Genomic DNA, 7500 nt, shown 5'->3' with positions numbered 1-7500 from the left:
ATTTGCAGTGACCATACCAACTGGTTGGTTAAGGGATACATTTCGAGGAGGAAAAGAAAAGAAAGAAGAAAAAACAAAACGAAAAAAAAAAAAAAAAAAAAGAAAAGGAACTTACAAAAGAAACAGCGTTGGGAGGAAGGTATCAGAATGGATGAGACGCTCATGTGCCGACATTGTGTCCATGGGGTTGTGAGTTCGATTCCCGCTCTCACACTTTCTCCTCAGTTTTGACTGAAAATGAAACTGAGGCGTCTAGTTAATGAGTGAGATGAAACGATAAACCGCGGTCCCGTTTTCAGCAATCACTTGGCACAATGGACAGCAACCCATGACAACAGAAGTGTTGTATTCTGGCAAAATTCTTCAGACGAAATCCACTCTGATACTATAGGTACATAAATATACATGCATGCGATCAAGGCCTGACTAGTGCGCTGGGTTATGCTGCTGTCAGGCATCTGTCTAGCAGATGTGGTGCAGCGTATATGGATTTGTCCGAACGCAGTAACACCTCCTTGAGAAAATGAAACTGAAACAAAACCAACCGGTTGGTCAATGAGTACATCTGAAGGAAGACAAGAAAGAAATGAAAATCACAAAGAATGAAAAATAGTAATATATAAAATATACAGCATTGTACATTACATCCATGCCAGAAGTAAATGAATATCATCACAAGCACAAATGGGTTAGGTTCACCGCAAGGATATATGGTTAAGTTGACTCAGAGAGATGAACCGTGTTTGTCGAGCAGAATCAGAGAGGAAGTGAATCAGAAAGCATTCATTACAATTTTCAGGAACATGATTAAAACGGGATGTGATTGGTCGCAGATTGTTGCCACGTGACCGGAAACCCAGGCTCTCTCGTTCAGCTAATACATACCCTTGATTCAGGAGCGGAATCAGCTGCCTTAACAGCTACTGCAGAACATAGTAATAATATGTAATAATATATCATTAAATAATTCATAAAGCACCTTTTCATGCAAAACATGATCGATTGCGCTGTACAATGTAAAAACCTGACACTTAAAAAATGAATTTAAACACTAACTTGAAAGCAAGCGCGCGTGCCCGCACACGCAAACACACACACACACACACACACACACACACACACACACACACACACACACACACACACACACACACACATATATATATATATATATATATATATATATATATCGTATATATAGATAGATAGATATACGCACACACAAACCACACACGTTCATCATAATATCACATCAAAATGCCTAAGTAATGCATTATCATACCACAGTAAGTAAAACCACTCCTGATATCACAATACCAAAACAAACAAAAACAAAACAAACAAAAACACCACCACCACCAACAACAACAAAAAAACCACAGCAAAACAACCAACTGACCAACTCTTAACACCGGTCACACACATCACAATACAAAAATAAATAAATAAAATAGATAAATAAAAAGTCTACAAATTTAAAGTACAAATTTTAAAAGCTCCCCTCCCAACAACATATCACCATATTATACAGACAGTCACTCTTTTGTATGCATCATGCTAGGTGAGGTGCGTCTTAGGATTCTTTTTTAAAGTAGATTAACACGGGGTGTGTGTGTGTGGGGGAGGGGGGGGCGGGGGGGGGGGGGGAGTCTGATGGAGGCAGAGAGTTCAAGACTGTACGGGTGCAAAGACGGAAAAAGATTTTTATGCCAAATGTCTAAAGGCAGAAGCGAGGAACTGTCAGCAAAGAGGTGTCAAATGAGCGCAGCGAACTCAATTAAAACGATGGCGTAGATGGAGAAGATATGTCATCCATGTGGAGACGCTGCAACGCCCGCGTCGTTGCAAAGAGTGGTAATGCACGCTCGGTGTGCTGTCTCTGTGTCACCTGCAGAATTATTTTGCATTTGATCCCTTGACTGTGGAGAGAACTATCGGGCTGACAAAATTACCATTAACATGTCCACACTGCTTACAGACACTTCTCAAAAATCAGTATTTCTCAAATCAGCATTTCGAAGTAACTGAATCGTTTGTTGTTTGATTTCAACACTTGATTTGCATGTTTATTTGCGGTGCTTGATAAAAGCGTCTCTCTCTCTCTCTCTCTCTCTCTCTCTCTCTCTCTCTCTCTCTCTCTCTCTCTCACACACACACACACACACACACACACACACACACACACACACACACACACACACACACATATATATATATATATATATATATATATATATATATATATATATATATATATATATATACATACTAGTTTAATGTAGGCAAACACAAATGGAATAGATTCAAAGATGGAATTGCGACAATTCTGCCAGCATATAATACTTGTAGTTTACTGATCCGACAAAAGAGATATTTTATTAAATACGGTGTGTCAGAAACACAGTTTTCAATTCAGCCAAAGCCGTCAAGCACACTGGTTGTGGAGTGTCGACAATGAAAATCGGCCTTGTAACTTCTAAAAGCCTGATCTGTTCTCACCCAAACACTATAATAGTGTGGTTTCAGTTTCCCACAGCATTCACATACATAATTGTAGACTGTAGCACTATGTGTGACGGAAAGACAAAATGACGTAAGCTTAGCGTCAGCTGAAATCTTTACACTGACGAACGATTAAACTAAAATCAAGTATGCTTCTAGCTGATTAAAGTGTGTGTGTTTAAGCACAACATATATAATCTGCAGTGAACGGTACAGAGATTTGATCTAATAAATGTTCGCGTCACACAGTCTGCGCGAGCCGTTGAAGGCCGGCAGGCTAGCTGTGGAAAAAGCGTCTGCAATAGCGCTTGTGTGCGAAACAACAATGAAGCCAGCTGAGCACTTGGCTACATTATTATCTTCGTCCTCATCATTATTATTATAATAATTATTATCGTTATTAATAACATTATTATTATTATTATTATTATTATTATTATTATTATTATTATTATTATTATTGTTGTTGTTGTTGTTGTTGATGTTGTTGTTATTATTATTGTTTTGATGTTGATAATACCATTCTAATTCTCAAGGGAGATTTTAAACGCATGTGAAAAAAGAATTAAGAAATAGCAGAGATGTAGAGCTTGAAAACACAAAAAGATGATCTGAAGAAAGAACACAGGTAAATGAATTAATTAATTATAAATTAACGAATGAATAGATACATACATAAAGAAAGAAAGAAGGAAAGGAATCGATGAATAAAATAATTAAGAAGTGAATTTTTTTAAAAGACCAACAAAACCAAAACATAAAGAAACAAAAGCTTCTAATTGAAACAACAACAACAACAACAACAAATAAATAAAAGAATAAAAAAATCCACCAAACTTCTAAAATCAAACCAACCAACGTCAGGACAGGGCCCAAGATATCAATGCTCCACATCTGAGACACACTTGTCACTGAGGAAGTCCTATCAATAAAACGATGTCATAACTCTAACTTCAGTACCGCCAGACACGTAACTCACTCAGGAAACTGAGCTCTCTCTCGAATTTCCAGTGAGCAGGAAAAGGGGAAGAGAGAGAGAGAGAGAGAGAGAGAGAGAGAGAGAGAGAGAGAGAGAGAAACAAAACAAAAAAAAAAAAAACAAAACAAAACCGCAGTCAACAGTCAGCACACATTCAGCCCAACTCACATCACAGCTCTAAACATAAAGACAGACGACAGGAAATTGGCAGCGACAGCCACCTTAATGAGCAGTTATGAAAGCGCAGCCATTTTCACTCAGCGATGCTCTTTTTCGGTCTCATCCAATCGACGTCCGCCAAATCCTGTCAGCCAAGCCACGTGGCTTGTGCCCTTTTGGTAATGTCAGTGTTTCTTGTTCCGGAACGGATGTCTCTCTGTCTTTTCCCTGTCTCAGTCTCTGTTTGCCTGTCTGTCGGTATGTCTGTCTGTCTCTCTGTCTGTCTGTTTGTCTCTTTCTCTCTGCTTCTTTCTTTCTGTCTGTTTCTGCCTGTGTCTGCCTGTCTCTGTCTCTGCCTGTCTCTGTCCCTGTGTTTTTCTCTGTTTTTCTGTCTGTCTCTATGTCTCTGTCTGTCTGTCTTTGTCTCTGTCTGTCTGTCTCTGTCTCTTTCTCTGTCTTTCTGTCTGTCTGTCTGTCTGTCTCTGTGTCTCTGTCTCTGTCTCTGTCTCTGTCTCTCTCTCTCTCTCTCTCTCTCTCTCTCTCTCTCTCTCTCCAACTGTTGTTTCGTAATATAGTCACTGGCCTTCACGATTATAATTTCTTTATTCTCATTATTCATGATTATTTTGAATTGTTGTGTGTCTGCCTATCTGCCTGTCTGTCTGTTCGTCCATCTGTCTCTTCCTCCCTTCCTCTTTCCCTCTATCTCTCGCCACCCACGCACCCACCCCTCACCCTATTTTTTAGATGTTAAAAAAAAAAGATACAATACAAAACTTATGCTTTGTATAATCACTGCACTGACCACAGAAAAGTGCCCTCTCTGTCTGTCACTGTTTCCGTCTGTCTGTCTGTCTCTCCGCCTGTATTAGTTTGTATAATTATGATTTTGTGCAATTCCTGGGACACCAAGAAAGCTCATCGCCACAGCATGTGGTCACCCATGGTCTTCTTTCTCTGTCTGTCTGTCTATATGTTTTTTTCCCAGCAAACTGATTTTGTTTGTGTTTTTCCAGAAGAAGTCAGCCCCGAAAATGTCTTTCGCTTCCGTGAATTCTTGTACTGGCGCAATAATATGCGCATGCTGGACACGGGACTTAGTGTAATCCTCTGATCTTGAAAACTAGTGGAGGGTTAGAATACCGGTCCTTGACAGTGTGTCTGACTCTCTGGTTGTCTCTCTGTTTGCTCATAATTATTATGAGCACCTGCAAGCATCCTTGTTTGTCTCTTTCTCTGTTTCTTCTTCTTATCATCATCATCATCATCATCATCATCATCATCATCATCATCATCAGTAGTAGTAGGAGTAGTCGTAGAAACAGCAGCAGCAGCAGTAGTAGTTGTAGTAATAGTATTATTATCCTCTTCTCTTTGGTCAACTCGTCCTCCTCCTCCTTCTTCTTCTTCTTCGTAGCAGCAGCAGCAGCAGCAGCAGTAGTAGCAGTAGTAGTAGTAGTATAATCAGTTCAGCGACGCCACACGGTTATTTTTTCTGCACAATCGTATCAGCTACACACTCTGTCTTTCACATACAGAGAGAGAGAGAGAGAGAGAGAGAGAGAGAGAGAGAGAGAGAGAGAGAGAGATGGAGAGAGAGTTATAGGAGTTATGACAGTGTTATGACAGAGAGGAGAGCATGGACAGAAGAATAAAGCGGAAACTGAGCATAGTAGGGGGTGCGAATGGGTGTGGGGATGAGTTGTGAGGGTGGGATGTCAGTGAGAGGGAAGGAAGGGGTGGGGTGGAACTATGAGGAGATACATGAGAAGACAGAAAGCAAAAGAAAAAGAAAGAAAAAAAAGAAGAAAAAAAAGACACTGCCTCCGGCAATCCCCATACCTAGTTCTCCTTCACCCAAAGTTCAAACATCCATGCTTCATACCTTCCACGTCCGTCTGTCTCTCTGTCTCTCCGTCTCTGTCTGTCTCTCTTTGTCCTGTTGTTTTTTCCAAGTTACTAGAGACTCTCCTGATCCTTTGTTGTTTGTGTTGTTCTGTATATAATGTATATCATTCACGGACAGTTTCTTTCATGTCTGTTTTAACACATGTCTCTTATTCACTTCTGTTCTCTCTTGTTTTGTGTTAATAAATCATAAACTACACAAGGATAATTCCATGTATCAAATTTTTTGCTCTGTGTTTAAAGTTAATAAATGCATATACCACTATTAATATGTATTTATGTCTTCGTCTCTCTTTGTCTCTGTGTCTCTGTTTCGTGTTTATAATACTTCCCTATAATGCACTTCATTGTTGTTTTGTGTTGGTGTTGATGTGTGGTGCAGTGGTGAGTTGTTCGCAATCTTGTAAATCAAGTGTTTTGTTTTCGTCTTTGTCGTTTTCGTTTGTTTTTGGTTCGTTGTTCTTGTTGTCTCCTCTTCCTCTACTTCGCTTCTGAATTTCCATTTCTATCTTTTGATTCATTATACTCTGTGTGTCTCGTGCTTTTGCTTGTCTGTTGTTGTGTGTTTGTTATGTATGTTGTTTGCTTGAATTTAGTGTGTGTTGTGTGTGTATGCCCATGGCATGGCTTCAGAGCTAATTGCGTCGTCTTTCAATCATTGTGTTTCATGGTTGTTTTCCTTCTTGTATTGTGTTTTTTTTTTCTGTTTGTTTTTGTTTCTGTCCGTGTTTTTGTTGTTCTTCTTTGCCCTGAGAATGTAGGATGCAAAGAGCGATGAGAGTATCCATTGTATCTTTTAAAGAAAATCAGTTCTAAACCTCTGTTCTTCGCTCTTCTCTCGTTGTCGTCTCGTCTCTGTCTTCATGTATTTTTGCTAACATTTATAATGTGTAGTTAGGCCCCAATAAGGCGAGTGAAAAAAATAATAAACAACACAAGCGGCTTCAATCCCGTAGTTTCTAAGGATGTCTGTCTTTTTGTGTGTTTTTATTCCTTGTATATGACAAATTATTAAACAATATGATACGTTCAATTTTGATTGTGACATTTAATGAAGTGTATCGACGATGGTGGAGATATTGGTATTACGAAAACTGAATACAAAAAAAGAAAAGATATATGGGGGGGGATGAAGGACAAAATTTTGTCGACTGCCCGCTAGTTTCAGTTTCAGTAGCTCAAGGAGGCGTCACTGCGTTCGGACAAATCCATATACGCTACACCACATCTGCCAAGCAGATGCCTGACCAGCAACGTAACCCAACGCGCTTAGTCAGGCCTTGAGAAAAAAAAAAAAAAAAAAGAAAAGAAAAAAAAGGTGAATAAATAATAGATAAGCTTACATAAATAAATAAATAAATAATAATTATAATATCACAAAAGGTAGTAGTAGTAATAATAATAATAAAAAAAATAATAATAATAAGACAACAATGATGATAAATAAGCAAATAAATGTAAAACATGAAGACACACATTCACACATACACCCACACATGCATAACAGATATGCACCAAGCATGCAGTTTCACTGATATGAAAGCACAGTCAAATACATATAAACGTACATGAGCTCCAACACACACACAAACACACACACACACACACACACACATTACCCTGCGCCGACTAACTCGGGACAATGTGAGAGCTGCTATGCACTTATGAGTAACCCTATGGCTTTCAATGAATGCTTCACACGTCGACAGGCGAACTGACAGACAGACAGGCAGGCAGACAGACATACAGATAGACAAACAGACATATAGATAGATAGATGCATAAATACATAGATATATACATGTCTTTTTAGTAATATATACCTTTTATTTGTTGGATGTTTTCATTTGTAAATATTGTTGTGCAATACCCTCTTGTCTTAACATGAATATGTGTGTGTGAGGAGGGGGGGGGGGTTAGTCTATCGTCAGCTATTGGGAATTCTTATTTGA

The sequence above is a fragment of the Babylonia areolata genome, chromosome 19 (assembly GCF_041734735.1).
Source record: "Babylonia areolata isolate BAREFJ2019XMU chromosome 19, ASM4173473v1, whole genome shotgun sequence".
NCBI classification, from domain to species: Eukaryota; Metazoa; Mollusca; class Gastropoda; order Neogastropoda; family Buccinidae; genus Babylonia; species Babylonia areolata.
This window is presented reverse-complemented; position numbering follows the sequence as displayed.